A 16,610-nucleotide genomic window follows, 5' to 3' on the forward strand; every position below is an offset into this window, starting at 1 on the left:
ATAAATATGGACTAGGTGAACAAGCACTATGCTAAGTGTTTTATGCACTATCAAAATATTCAAAAGAAAATTAAGAGCTTGTATTTTTTACACCCATCATAGAAATGATGAGCCTGATACTCAGAGATATCAAGCTACTTGTCAAAGATTATATGACTACTGAGTTCAAGAGCCAGAATCAAACACAGGATCTCCAAACCTATGGTGCTAAATGCTTCTCTAAATAGTATTGTCTTAGTTTTGTTCCTTATGAATGAAGAGCATCCTATTGTGTTACATCCTTTTCATGTGAGATAAAACAGATATGACCCTAAACCCTTCTGCTTAGTTCATGGTAAGCTTACTTGCTGATCAGAGGCTTAAGTTAATCATTTAAAAAATGTACTTTACAAAGCAACTTGATATTTTACTAAGAAGCAGCAAAAAGGAGAAATGTCGGTTTCCATAGAAGTTTAGGTTGCTCTATGAGCCAGACCAAGTTAATTAACTAATTATCATTTGTTGTCTTCTACACGCCTTGTGCTCCTGCCCACCCTCAAGGATAAGCACAATCTGTGACACCTCTCTCCCCAACAAATCACTTTGGGCTTAAAATTTTTTTTCTCTTTGTTGTTCCTAGGCATTTCAATTGACTGCATGCTTTTTAGCTCATTCTACATGTTTATGTTATAATCCTCCAGCGATTTGTGGAGACTAGCTCTTTTAATTATACTGCTATTTCTCTGCTGGATCTGCTACACAGTTGATTATTGTCTCACTGATGAGGTAGAGTAAGGGAGCTCAACAGATTCAGTAAGCTGTGCAAGATTGTTTGGCTAATATGTGGTGGAACAGCATTCTAGTCCAGTTGTTACTCTCAGAACTATAAGGCTTAAATTCTTTCCCTTAAATCCTATTTAAATTATAAATTAAAATCACCTGTTGCATATTTGCAGTATAAACAGAAAGTGGTAATTAAACAAAAATATGGCTTATCTTTTAATAGAGCTTATGTCAAATAAAAAGAACTTAGACATGAACATTCTCAAAGAATTTTTACTTTAAAGCATATTTTCCAAAGCACCTTATGGGCAACACTAGTCCCTTAAGATGTTCTTAGGTAAAAAAGGGTTCCATAATGAAGGGTTTCATTGGAAATACTGCTAATGTGTATTAGTACTTATTACTGTCCCTTAACCAACCCCCCACCCCCCCAAACTTTCTTTTTTTCTTCATTGCTAACTTTTGGAGAAGGGAATCCATGTAAACTGCCTCCACTTTTTCATTGCCTTCCCATGTAAATATGAGATGCCTTCCGCGTTTCCCCAGTGATCAAATGAAAATAGATTTTACAATCAATTCAAGAACGACTCTTGGTGGCATATGAGCAGCCACTCTTCTCTTGGCAATCATGAAATAGTACTTCTTTTTCATCCATCCATCCAACCATTCATTCATTTCACAAATCTATATAAATTACTCAGTTGTGCTTGCCACCATTTTAAGCACTGAAGGTACAAAATGAACCATTTAGACACACTTTCTACTCTTCTGAAGCTTACATTACAATTGCCCTCCTATTTCTCTGAATTCTCTAAGTAGCCTTCACTGGATTCTCTTTTCCTACTTGGTAAAGAACCTGCCTGCCAATGCAGGGGACATAAGAGATGCAGGTTTGATCCCTGGGTCAGGAAGATCCCCTGGAGGAGGAAATCACAACCCACTCCAGTATTCTTGCCTGGAGAATCCCAAGGACAGAGGAGTCTGGCAGGCTACAGTCAAAGGGTCACAAAAAGTCAGACATAACGGAAGCGACTTAGCACGCACATACTAATATGTTTATGCATCTCCCAAGCCCCCTATTATTTCCTTTTCTAACACACTTATATGTGTAGTCTCCTTCCCTCCTCCTGTTGAGGAGAATCATGACTTTTGATCCCACAAATGACTTTTGACCCTTTCGAATGTTTGTTGAATAAGTGAATTTATGATTTTCCTCAGAGAAGGCAATGGCACCCCACTCCAGTACTCTTGCTTGGAAAATCCCATTGACAGAGGAGCCTGTTAGGCTGCAATCCATGGGGTCGCTAAGAGTCGGACACAACTGAGCGACTTCACTTTCACTTTTCACTTTCATGCATTGGAGAAGGAAATGGCAACCCACTCCAGTGTTCTTGCCTGGAGAATCCCAGGGATGGGGGAGCCTGGTGGGCTGCCGTCTATGGGGTCGCACAGAGTCGGACACGACTGAAGTGACTTAGCATAGCATGATTTTCCTAATCCTGAATCTAACTGCAGCACTTATACTGTTATTTTTATTCAAAGTTAACATTGTTATATGACCCACAAATGGAATATGGGGGGTTATCCCCCATAATAAATAGTCCTGTATTGAGTGAGGGAAAGGCAGAAGTGGATTTTGCAGGACTATATCATACATATGAAAAAACATGTAAGCAAAAATTAGTTATTGCGAGCTTTCAATTTCCTGTTAAGAAGTTATTATGAAGATGGCTAAAATATTACCATAGAATTTCTGCCCCAAAGCATATCACAAAATAAGCAAAAAGGGTTGTTGTTTTTTGTTTTTTTTTTAAATCACCTACTGTCACTGAAGAAGGAAAGAAGCATAACCTAAGCCTGTGGTTCTTAAGCTTGGATCTCAAGCAATGAAAACAATTTGGGAGTTTTTTAAAATTATACTTGGATTTTGTTTCCAACGATTTTAATTTAACTGTTCTGTGATGCAGTCTGAATGTCAGGATTTTTAAACCTTCATAGCTACATCCATGGTTAGAAAACATTGACTTAATTAAAACATTTCAAACCTGGTTATTGAGGGGGGTGAAAAAGATTCTGGAGAGTAGTAAAAAAGGAGTAATATTTCTTACTTCACTCCAAATCCTAGAGGATGAACTTCCAAACTGGCCAAATGGAACTCTCCCTAACCTCTCTAAATCTAGGAAGAAGCAACATGGGTGAAGTCGCCTTATTTTTTTCTTCCTTCCTCTGATCATTGATTAACAGGCACTACTGCTGGAAAGAAACAGGTGATAATGCCTTTTCCTTATGGAAAGAGGGCTGCAGAACCACAAATCAAAAAATGATCTAAAGATTGAAGATCTTCCCCCAGTGGGAGGGTGTCCTACCTTCCACCCTAACTAGAAGCAGAGAATCCTAGTATAGAATATATAACAAAATGTTAAAAGAGGTAAGAGAATGAACAAGATGAAACAAGCAAATGACACGAAATACTGCAGCACAACATGGAATTATGCATTAGATGCAAAAGAGTCCAACCTAAATGAAAATACAAAATAAAAGACAGATAATTCATAAATGTTGCATTCTATTGAACAACTTAATAAGAACCAGTGTTCAATGAACAAGAGGCCAAAGATGAAGTGAAAACAGAGGGTGTGTGCTTAAGAAAATAAAATGAGGACTCAAACCAATGTCATTACAGAAAAGTTAAATAGACACAAAAATTTAATTTTAATATCAAAAGAACATATTGTGCTCTTGGCAAATTTAAAATCCTTAACACCAAGATATATTCTTATTATTAAGCTATTAAACTTATAAGATTCCACTATCATACAAATTCCATGAAAGCATGAGTTTGTTTTGTTCATTGTTATAATACCAATGCTTAGAACGAGTCTGGGAAGTTGTAAGTGAAAGTGCTAGTTGCTCAGTCCTGTCTTTGTGACCCCCATGGAAGGGAAGCCATTCCTTTCTCCAGGGGATCATCCTGAATCAGGGACCGAATCCTGGAAAGCCTTGCAGGCAGATTGGTGTAGGTGCCCGACAAATATTTGTCAAATGAATGAAAGGATAAAGAAAAATTTTGTCACTTATTTAGGAATAAAAAGAAAATTATTGAATTTCTGGTTCTGCTTAGGAGTCACCTGGAGAAGGAAATGGCAACCCACTCCAGTATTCTTGCCTGGAGAACCCCATGGACAGAGGAACCTGGAGGGCTACAGTCTGTGGGGTTGCAAAGAGTCGGACACAACTGAGAGACTAACACTAGGAGTCACCACTAGCTGTTAACAAGTAAAAAGCTGAATGGACTTAAAAATCAACCAACCTTCTTGGATCCATAATAAGGGAGGACACAAGGCAAATGCCTCCCCCCAAGACTGAAAGACAGGATGGCAAACACAAGGAGCTACAGCTTTCTGCAGCAAAGACTCACCAGCAGAAGCTGCCACTGGAACCACTGCCAGGGTAGGAGGACCTGAACTGTAACTGATAATTTTCTGGAGGCTCCATGTGGATAAGTCTGGAAATTAAAAACTTTAGGGATCTCAAACATGGAGGGGGGGGTCCCACATATTGTGATATTTGCTCCCAGGAGCTCAACCAGGTTCCCATACTTAGTATAGGAGTAAAATCCCTGAGGGTTTTCATCAGGGACAAGTGTAAAGGGATCATTTTGAAATATGCCATAACATTCTGTTCTTAATAGGCCTGCCCTCAGGGGAAACTTGTTAACCAGAGCCTTGCCTGGTGGGGTGTTATTGTGGCCTAAGTGACCAGGGAAAGTAAACACATAATTTCAGCCAGTTCTAATCTTCCTATTACATGTAAGTGGAGAGAAAAAAAATCCCGAGGAATGCTTGTGAAGTTCACTGTCCAGAAGTGTGGACTAAGATACTGAGATCTAATCATAAGATTACAGAACAACCCTCCTCTCCACATACCTCATCACCACATTTTGTTTATTGTTTAGTTGCTAAGTCATGTCCAACTCTTTTGCAACCCCATGGACTGTAGCCAGCCAGGTTCCTCTGTCCATGGGATTTCCCAGGCAAGAATACTGGAGTGGGTTGCCATTTCCTTATCCACGGGAATCTTCTGGACTCAGGGACTGAACCTATATCTCCTGTATTGGCAGGCAGTTTCTTTACCACTGAGCTACCAGGGAAGCCCAGCATGGTCTTACTACAATTTAAAATACCATTTAACAAAGTTAGTAGGCAATGTATTGAAAACCTGAACTAGTGAGTCGTAGTGAGTTGTCTGGGTTGAAGTTGGTTCCATAATTTACTATCTGTGACTACTGAAGCCTATTTACAGCAGTTCCTTTTACCCAGAGCAGCATGTCTGGCTATCAAGATAAAGTTATGAGGCATAACAAAAGTCAAAAAATCCAATTGGAAGAGGCAGATCAAGCATCAGATCCAGACAATGCAGGATGTTGGAATTAATCAGACCAGGAACTTGAAACTACTCTGACTAAGATACTAAGGTCTCTAACGATAAAGTAGCATGCAAGGACAGATGGGCAGTGTAAGCAGAGAGGTAGGTAATCCCAAGAAAGAACCAAAAAGAAATGCTACAGATTAAAAAAAAAAGCACCACCATAACAGAAATGATATCTTTGATGGGCCCAATAGATTAGACGTTGCTGGGGAAGGAATCTCTGCACTAGATGATGTATCAACAGAATCCTTAAAACTGAAAAGGAAAGAAAATAAAGTCTGGAAAAAAAAAAAAAAGAAACCCAGAAGATCCAAGGACTGTAGGACAACTACAAAAGGTGTAATGTACACATAATGGAAGAAAGAAAGGAATAGAAAAAATATTTGAAACAATTGTGCCTGAGAATTTCCCCAAATTAATGTCAAACACCAAACCACCAACCCAGGAAGCTTGAGAAGACCAAGCAGAATAAATGCCAACAAATGATACCTATGCATATTATTTTCAAATTATAGAAAATCAATGATGAAGAAAAAGAATCCCAAAAGAAGTCAGAGGGAAAAAACTTAGCTATAGTGGAACAAAGATAACAATTACATCTGACTTGTCAGAAACCATGGTAACAAGAAGAGGGTGGAGGGAAATATTTATAGTATTGAGAGGGAAAAAACACACAACACCAACCTAGAATGCTGTACCCTGTAAAATATCATCATTGAAAAGTGAAGGATGAATAAAAACTTTCTCAGAGAAGCAAAAATTGAGAGAATATGTTGCCAGTGAAACTTCACTGTATGAAATATTAAAAGAAGTTCTTGAGAGGCAGGGAAAATAGTATAGATCAGAAATTCAGTTCTAAAATTTTTAAAAATGAAGACCATCAAAGAAGGAATAAGTGAAGATAAAATAAAACATTTTTTATTATTCTTTTTTTATAAAAAAATTATTGGAGTATAGTTGATATATAATGTTGTGTTAGTTTCAGGTGTACAGAAAAATGAATCAGTTATATCCACATATGTCCATCATAAATCTGTAAATTTTTAGATTTTTTTTCCATATAGGCCATTAAAGAGTATTGAGTAGACTTCCCCGTGCAGGTTCTTACTAGTTATCTATTTTATATATAGTGATGTTGATCTAACAGATAGCAGTTTATTAAAAATAATAATAGCAGCAATGTATTTGGTTATATATTCTCATGTGTATATCCCTATACTTTACATATTCTCATGTGTATGTCCCTATACTTATGTATACAAGTGAAATAAATGATAGGAGAAAGGAATTAGGATTATTTTGTTACTTTAAGGTACTCACATTACCAATGAAGTGGTTTGGTGTTGTTTGAATGTAGTTATCAATGTATACTGCAAATTCTAGGACACCCACTAAAAATAGCTTTTAAAAAATATAAATTATGTGCTAAGAGAAAAAAGTAAATTTGAACATAAAGAGTGGTCAGGTAAAACTACAAAAAGCAGAAAAAAGTGGAAGACAAAGGTAGGAACAAAGAACAAAGGCAAATACAATACAGTAACAATGATGGTAGACATTAAGCCAGCTGTCAACAATCACTTTGTATGGCAATGGTCTAAATGCACCAATTAAAAGAAAAAGATTTTCATATTGTATTATATCCCTTAAAGGAGGGATCTAAAAATAAATTATATAAATGAACTTATTTACAAACAGAAACAGACTCACAGACTTAGAGAATGAGCTTATGGTTGCCAGAGGGGAAAGATGGAGGGAAGGAATAGTTAGGGAGTTTGGAATCAACATATACACATTGCTATATTCAAAATAGATAACCAACCAGATCCTACTGTATAGCACAGAGAACTCTGCTCATTGCTCTGTAGCAGCCTGGATGGGAGGGGAATTTGGGGGAGAATGGATACATGTATATATGGTGGAGACCCTTCATTGTCCACCTGAAACTATCACAACATCGCTAATTAGCTATGTGTGTGTGCATGCTAAATCGCCTCATTCGTGTCTGACTCTGCAACCCTATGGACTGTAGCCTGCCAGGCTCGTCTGTTCATGGGTTTCTCCAGGCAAGAATAATAAAGTGGGTTGCCATTTCCTACTTCAGGGGATCTTCCCCACACAGGGATTGAACCCAGGTCTCCCACATTGCAGACAGATTCTTTACCGTCTGAGCCAGCAGGGAAGAAATAATAAGGAACATTTCATAATGATTGAAGGTTCAGCTCATCAAGAAGATATAATAATAATGATAAAAAATCTATGTGCTCAATAACACATTCAAAATAATATATAGAGAAAAATGACATAATTAAAGGATGAAATAAATAATTCCACAGTCACAAAAAAAGCAAAATGATGCAGAAAATTATACATGCTGACACTAATCAAAGTAAAGTAGGAGTAGCTATAATAATTTCAGATACAGCAGACTTCAAAGTAAGGACAGTTATTATGGCTAAAGAAGGGCATTACATATAAAAGATCCAGTCCTCAAGAAGCCTTTATAATTATTAATGTGCATGTGCCTAACAGCAGAATGTCAAACTATCTGAGGCAAAAATGATAGAACTTCGAGGAGAAATAGATTAATTCATTATCATGTTAGAGACTTCAGCACTCGGACAAATCCAGCATGCACAGAAAATCAGTGACATAGTTGATCTTAGCAACATCATCAATCAATGGGATAAAATTTTCTTCTATAGGCTACTTTATCCAACAACAGAAGAATGTATATTTTCCTCAAGCTCACATGGAAAAATCACCAAGATAGACCACATTCTTGGCTATAAAACACACCTTAACAAACTAGGAATAGAGAGGAACTTTCTTCACTTGATAAAGTCTGTGAAAAACCTACAGCTAACTTCTCTAATGGCAGAATGTGAAGAAGAAATAAAGAGCCTCTTGATGAGGGTGAAAGAGGAAAGTGAAAAAGCTGGCTTAAAACTCAACATTCAAAAAACTAAGATCATGACATCTGGTCCCGTCACTTCATGGCAAATAGCAAGGGAAAAAGTGGAAGCAGTGACAGATCTTATTTTCTTGGATTTTGAAACCACTGTGGATGGTGACTGCGGCCATGAAATTCAAAAACGCTTGCTCCTTGGAAGGAAAGCTGTGACAAACCTGGACAGCGTATTAAAAAGCAAATACACCACTTTGCCTACAAATGTCCATATAGTCAAAGCTATGAATTTTTCCAGTAGTCATGTATGGATGTGAGAGTTGGACCATAAAGAAGGCTGAGTGCCAAAGAATTGATACTTTCGAACTGTGGTGCTGGTGAAGACGCTTGAGAGTCCCTTGGACAGCAAGATCAACACCAGTCCAGGTTCGATGCACGATGCTGGATGCTTGGAGCTGGTGCACTGGGATGACCCAGAGGGATGGTATGGGGAGGGAAGAGGGAGGAGGGTTCAGGATGGGGAACACATGTATACCCGTGGCGGATTCATTTTGATATATGGCAAAACCAATACAATATTGTAAAGTTAAAAAAAAAAAAAAGCAGTACATCCTAAAGAAAATCAACCCTGAGTATTCATTGGAAAGACCGATGCTGAAGCTGAAGCTCCAATACTTTGGCCATCTGATGTGAAGAGCCAACTCACTGGAAAAGATCCTGATGCTGGAAAAGATTGAATGCAAAAGGAAAAGGAGGTGGCAGAGTATGAAATGGTTAGATAATATCACTGACTCAGTGAACATGTATTTGAGCAAACTCCGAGAGATAGTGAAGGGCAAAAGAGCCTGGCGTGCAGTAGTCCATGGGGTTGCAAAGAGCTGGACATGACTTCACAACTGTAAAACAACAACTTCATTGTAAGTAGTGAGAAACCCAAAGCTTTTCCACTAGGACAGCTTTAAAACACTTAGTGTCCCTTCTCACCCACTCCTTTTCAACATCATACTGGAATTTCTTGCTAATTCAATAAGGCAAGAAAAGGATATAAAAATGTATACATATTGGGAAGAAAGATTGAAAACTGTGTCTTTTTTTGTTTTTGCAGATGACCTGACCATCTGTGTAAAATATCAAAAGAATCAGTAAAGTAACTCCTTGACTTAATAGGTGACATAGCAAGTTTGCAGAATACAAGGTTAATGTTCCAAAGTCAATTGCTTTCCTATGTACTGATAATGAACAAGTGGAATTTGAAATTAAAAACACAATAATATTTACATTAGCATCCCCAAAATGAAACACTAAGGCATAAATCTAACAAAACATATGTAAGATTTGTATAAGGAAAACTGTAAAACTGTGATGAATGATATTTAAAAAGAATTGAATAAGTGGAGGTATTTCCATGATCATGGATAGGAAGACAATATTAGGATATCAGTTATCTCCCAACATGCTCTATGGATTCAGTGTAATCCCAATCAAAATCCCAGCAGGTGATTTTATAGATTTCATTAAATTTATTACACAGTTTATATGGAGAGGCAAAAGACTCAGAATAGCCAATACAATATTTGAAGAAGGACAAAGTTGGAGAACTGATGCTATACAACTTCAAGACGGACCATAATGATATAATAATTAAGACAGTGTAGTATTGGTGAAGTGTTAGTGTTAGTCGCTCAGTCATGCCTGACTCTTTGCGACCCCATGGACTGCAGCCCACCAGGCTCCTCTGTTCATGAGATTTTCCAGGTAAGGATACTGGAGTGGGTTGCCATTTCCTTCTCCAAGTATTGGTGAACAAATAGGTAAATAGATCAATGAAACAGAACAGAGGGCCAAGAAATAGACCCCCATACATATAGCTAATGGATCTTTGAAAAAGGGGCAAAGGCAATATGATGGAGCAAATGTAGTATCTTCAACAAATGGTACTGGAGCACTCCTTATACCCTTCACAAAAATTAACTCTTAAGTGGATTATAGACCTAAATGTAAAATGCAAAACTATAGGAGAAAATCTAGATGTTGATGTGTTTTTAGATAATGCACCAAAGACATAACTGATAAAAGAAACAATAAATTATAAACATCTGCACTTCAAAAAACAGTATCACGAGAATTGTGTTCTGACAAGCCACAGATGGGTAGAAAACATTCATAAAAGATATATTTGATACCTGTCAACCAAAATACGAAATTGCCTCAAAACCCAACAGTAAGAAAACAGGCAGCCTTTGGGAGAATGGCATTGAAACATGTATAATATCAGATAAGAAACAAATCGCCAGTCCAGGTTTGATGCAGGATACAGGATGCTTGGGACTGGTGCACAGGGATGACCCAGAGGGATGGTATGGGGAGGGAGGTGGGAGGGGGATTCAGAATTGGGAACACGTGTACACCCGTGGCAGATTCATGTTTCTGTATGGCAAAACTAATACAATATTGTAAAGTAATTAGCCTCTAATTAAAATAAATTTAAATTAAAAAAAAAAAAAGAAACAGGCAGCCTGATTGAAAATTGAGCCAAAGATCTTAACAGACATCTCACCAAAGAAGATGTACAGAGGGCGTATAAACATACGAAAGGCATAAGAAAAGATGCTCCACAAGATGTGTCATCAATACAATATAAATTAAAAGAACAACCATGAGATACCACTACATATCTATTAGAATGGCCAAAATCCATAACAGTGACAGCACCAAATGCTGGTGAGGCTATACAACAACCATTCTCATTCGTCGCTGGTGGTACAGTCACTTTGGAAGACATTTTAGCCATTTCTTACAAAACTAAATATACTCTTACCACATCATCCAGTATGTCCTCTTGAGTATTTACCCAAAGGAGCTGAAAATTTATGTCCACACAAAAACCTGCACATTGATGTTTACAGCAACTTTATTCATAATAACTGAAACTTGGAAGCAACCAGGATGTCCTTCAGTAGATGAATGGATAACTGAACTGTTGTATATCAGACAATGGAATAGTATTCAATATTAAAAAGAGATATCAAGACATGGAAAGACATAGAGGAATTTAAATGCAAATTACTAAGTGAAAGAAGCCAGCCTGAGAAGGCTACGTACTGTATGATTCCAAATATAGACCTTCTGGAAAATACAAAACTATGGAGACAAGGGAAAAATAAGTGGTTGCCAGTGGTGGGGGAGGAGAGGAGTTGAATCAGCAGAACACAGAGGACTTTCAGAGCAGTGAAAATAAGTTGTGATATTATAAAGAAGTGCTGTGCTTAGTCGCTCAGTCGTATCCGACTCTTTGTCACCTCATGGGCTGTAGCCCACGAGACTGCTGCTCTGTCCATGGGAATTCTGCAGACTAGAATACTGGAGTGGGTTGCATGCCTTCCTCATTATAAAGATAGATGTATGTCATAATCGGAGAAGGCAATGGCAACCCACTCCAGTACTCTTGCCTGGAAAATCCCATGGACGGAGGAGTCTGGTAGCCTGCGTTCCATGGGGTCGCTAAGAGTTGGACATGACTAAGTGACTTCACTTTCCCTTTTCACTTTCATTCTTTGGAGAAGGAAATGGCAACCCACTCCAGTGTTCTTGCCAGGAGAATCCCAGGGACAGGGGAGCCTGGTGGGCTGCCGTCTATGGGGTCGCACAGAGTCAGACACGACTGAAGCGACTTAGCAGCAGCATATGTCATAATACATCTGTCCAAATCTTTTCAATGTACAACACCAAGCGGGAACCTTTAGGTAACTATGGACTACATGTGATTACACTTGTCAATGTAGGTTCATCCTTGGTAAAAAAATGCACCATTCTGATGAGTGATGTTCATAAAGGGGGAGATTATGCATGTGCTGGGGCAGAGGGTATATGGGAAATCTCTGTACCCTCCTCTCAGTTTTAAGGAAACCTAAAACTGTTTCATTGCAGAAGGAAATGGCAACCCACTCCAGTGTTCTTGCCCGGAGAATCCCAGGGACAGGGGAGCCTGGTGGGCTGCTGTCTATGGGGTTGCACAGAGTCGGACATGACTGAAGTGACTTAGCATTAGCAAAACTGTTCCAAAACTTGTCTTAAAATGCAAATTACTTACAAGGGGAAAAGAGTTGATTGAGGCTGGCTTCATACTTATTCACAGTGAGTCAAGAAATGTATCTAGTCAAAATGGCATTATGATATAAAGGCAGCAAATAGGCATTCTCCAACAATTGGAGAGCCCAGCATTACTGACAGAATATTTTGACATTAATCTAGCCATTTAAGAAATGAATCAAAAAGAATTCAGGAATATAGAAATCATAGTAAAAGACTGGTGGGTGAGCACTGGGTCAGTTTAAGTATTGATATAAAACCAGTATGAATTAATTATGGGATATGGTAACAGGGGGCTTCCTAGGTGGTGCTGCTGGTGAAGAACCCGCCTGCCAATGCAGGAGATATAAGAAACACAGGTTTGATCACTGGGTCGGAAAGATCTCCTGGAGGAAGGCATGGCAAACCACTCCAGTATCCTTGCTTGGAGAATCCCATGGACAGAGAAGCTTGGTGGTCTACAGTCCATAGGGTTGCAAAGAGTCAGACAAAACTGAAGTGATTTAGCACAGCACAGCACATGGTAACAGGACAAGAAATGAGCATGGTTAAATACTGACAATACAGAGATAAAAAAATAAATAAAAATTTTTAAGAGATCAAAGGAAGAGACTAGGAAAAAAGATCACTACTGTCTTTTAAATTTGGCATCAATGGGTATTATTGACTAAAATTGATAATCTTAGATTTCTTAAAATGACAAGTCTATTAATACTTTATAGTCTCTTTGTCTCCCTCAGTCCATCCCTACATTACTTCAGTTTATTTAAATTTTCTATAAAATTCAAGGGAAATAAAATGTAATTATTTTTCTATTCACCATTCCCATAAACACATACGTGAATTCATCTATCATGTTGTGCAGGAAATAACTTGAATTATTTTCTTCTAATATTAATAACTAATTTATGGGTAGTGTGGTTAAAGTAATTTTAAACTTTGTTTTCTGGATTGCTGGATCCTTTTTAATTAGCGTGTGTTATTTTTACAAAAGCAATAGAGCAGTTTTTCTATAAAACAAACAAAAAAGCTAATTTGCTAAGATGTTAACAGTAATTGATTCTGGGTGCAGATATCCTTCCATTTTCTTTTGTTTCTAAAAAGCATAAGCAAAAGAGTTCTAAAATAAAACATCTTTAGAAGTTTCTTTAATCAACAGAATATTTGCAAACAGGCACATTTACTAAGTGCCATTTTGAGATGAAATTTAAGATGAATCTTTCCCTAGATTCCTAAATTTTAATAGTGAAGAGTTTGATAGAAGATAAGTTGTTAAAATGCTTAATAAAAATAATTACAAGGAAGAAAGTTACATTTGAGAACTAATGGGAAGGGGAAAAGAGAATGACCATTTCATGAATATGTAATGTGTGCTTTGTACTGGGCTAAGTCTTTTATATATTATCTCATTCAGTCTTTACAATAAACCTATGAGAAATGTTATTATTCCTGCTTTCAAAAATGAGGAGTCTGAAGTCATACAGCATAAGTTTCTTGCCAGGACTGTGTGAGCCAAGAATCTAACCCAGGTGTATAACTTCAAAACCCTTTATATTCATTCTTTCATTTAATGACAATCATTCTGTGGATGATTTTTTCCCCTCATATAGGAAAACTGAAGTATTAAAAGGTGAAATAAATTTTCCCAACATATGATAGGCCTATATGGTTTAATCAATCATAGACTTTCTGGTGGAACAACATTTAATATTGTGTGTGTGTGCTTAGTAATAATTTGATTTGACTTTCATCCATTCTCCTCCCCTATTCACCTTTTCTTGGAAAACATGTTATTCAGAGAACGATAGCATGATTGATTCCTATGTCTTTAACTTAACAAACCAATTTTTTGATCTAGTAAACATGCCCTAGGCAATTTTCATTCAAGATCAGAACTGAACTTTGTGGCAAGAGAGATTTGGTTCTTGATGTGTGTCAGAAACCAGAGAAATTGGAGAAGGGCAGAGAGTGGTGAGATTCTCACAATATAACTAAACACTGCTGTTCTATTTTAATCCCTTAGCAATTTTTCCTGTGGAAAGCAAAACAAACCTAATAATCTCTGGTTTCTCTGCCTGTTCAGAGGTGTCTTAACTGGTCCTTTCTTTTGTTTTTGAGAAAAAAATAAGTATATTTTAATATTTAAAATAAAAGACTTCTAGTTACTGTACAGTGCCAAGTCAGGAGGTATTTTACTGTATGAAGCAGTAGCTAAATCCTTGTGTTCGTGAATTAGAAAACTGAAAATCTTGGAGGAGTGACTGTGTTGGGATGAGTTATATGCACAGAAGTATATAATACATACAGTTAAATTGCCTCAGGGATGAGCAAATCAACAAATACAGGTTTTACTTTTGTGTAAGAGACCAACATATCAGTTGCTAATACTACATCCTCTGATTGTATTTTAGTATTATAAACCCACTTTCTAAGGTAATGGGCCATAGAAAGAGATTCTCACCATGCTTTGAAATGAGTCATTAGTTTCTTGAGGGCATAATATGCTCTGTAAGAATTATAGAGTCACTGATGATAAAAAGCTTAGATGATCTTCTGACATTTTAAAAACAAAAGACATTTTTAAAAAAGTTCTTCAAGCAAAATAGTAAATGTTAGATTATCCAGTATTGGATCCAAAGTGTAGATAGTCCCAAACCACAATAAGCCAAAAAAATGTGCTCAATTTGCTTGGAAATTCTTATAGTTTTTGATTGTATTTGTTAATTGTACCATATTTACATTAATATTAAAATTGATTTCCTAGAATAGTAAATGTTGAGTAGTCATTTCAGGGAGACAACTGCTCTGGGGTTATAACCTTGCAAAAAAATCTGTCTCTGATAAGGAACACTTAAATAGCAATTAACCTTGAATCTGTTCACTTCATTCTTTTTATACCTGGGTTGGGATAACAAAACCATTTTATGAAATGGTCATTTGCAGGGAGATTTTACAGTTGATTTTAAGTATGAATCCTAAAACTGTTTTACTCCAAACAATCAAGAAGATGACCTGCAATGTTTATTCCAAGGAAGAAGTAGCTAGTACAAGTAGTTTTAAATCTCCACAGCATATTTACATTAGTTTTTTTTTTGGCAGTCATTGTATATTCCTGGCATTCTCATGTACCATGTTAATATCCAATAACTTGAACACTTAGTGTTTTATTTAAATTGAAAACCTATTTATCTGTAAAAAAATTAAAAATTTTAAAAAACACCTAAGATGGATAAAGGGCATCAAAAGTACAAACTTCTAGTTATAAAAGAAATAAGTCCTGGGGAGGTAATGTACAGCGTGGTGACTGTGGTCAGTAGTACGGTAATGTATATTTGAAAGTTGCTAAGAGGTTAGATCTTAACGGGCTTCCCTGGTAGCTCACATGGTAAAGCATCTGCCTGCAATGTGAGAGAGCTGGGTTTGATCCCTGGGTTGAGAGGATCCTGTGGAGAAGGAAATGGCAACCCACTCCAGTACTCTTTCCTGGAAAATTCCATGGGTGGAGGAGCCTGGTAGGCTACAGTCCATGGGGTTGCAAAGAGTCGGACAGGACTGAGCAACTTCACTGGTTCACTGGTAGATCTTAAAGGATCTCATCATGAGAAAAAAAATTGTAGGTGGTGATGGATGTAAACTGGATTTACTGTGGTGATCATTTTGCAATAAATCCATATACTGAGTCATTGTGTTGTACACCTGAAACTAATATAATATTATATATCAATTATATCTCAACCACCACAAAGTTTATGGATTTGCTGCTGATACTTTCCTTTAAGAATCATTAACACAAATGTGATGTAGAATTAAGCAGAGAAAGTCCACTTGGAATCAGGGATCTAAGTTTGCTTCCTGGGTGCACTTCCCAGGAACAAACACAGGCAAATCGCTTAACTTCTCTGAACTTCAGTTCAGATAGATTTAACACTTACCTCAATGGTTTTCTGGCTTGACATATATGAGATGTAGGTAAAAGCATGTTGAATAATGTAAAGCACAACACAAATGGTATTTACTGTTATCTTCACTTTAATACAGACAAGAATTTCCCTGAACCGTAGCTCTAGGGTGGGAGAATCAAGTTAATTTTGCAGTTTCTTGTAATAAGCTCTGGTTATAGTCTGGGAGGAGATGGTGAGGTGGGAAGGAAAGAACTGATCCTCCTTTCAGCTTTCCTATGCGTGGGTGCTTAGTCACTCAGTCGCGTCTGACTCTTTGCAGCCCTTGGACTGTAGCCAGCCAGGCTCCCTTGTTCCTGGGATTTTTCAGACAAGAATATTGGAGTGGGTAGCCATTTCCTCCTCAAGGGGATCTTCCTGACGCAGGGCTCAACTCGTGTTTCTCCTGCATTGCAGGCCGATTCTTTACCCACTGAGCCATCAAAACCAGAGAGTATGCAATTAAGAGGGAAACAATGGGAATTCAC

The sequence above is a fragment of the Bos taurus genome, chromosome 15 (assembly GCF_002263795.3).
Source record: "Bos taurus isolate L1 Dominette 01449 registration number 42190680 breed Hereford chromosome 15, ARS-UCD2.0, whole genome shotgun sequence".
Taxonomy (NCBI): Eukaryota; Metazoa; Chordata; class Mammalia; order Artiodactyla; family Bovidae; genus Bos; species Bos taurus.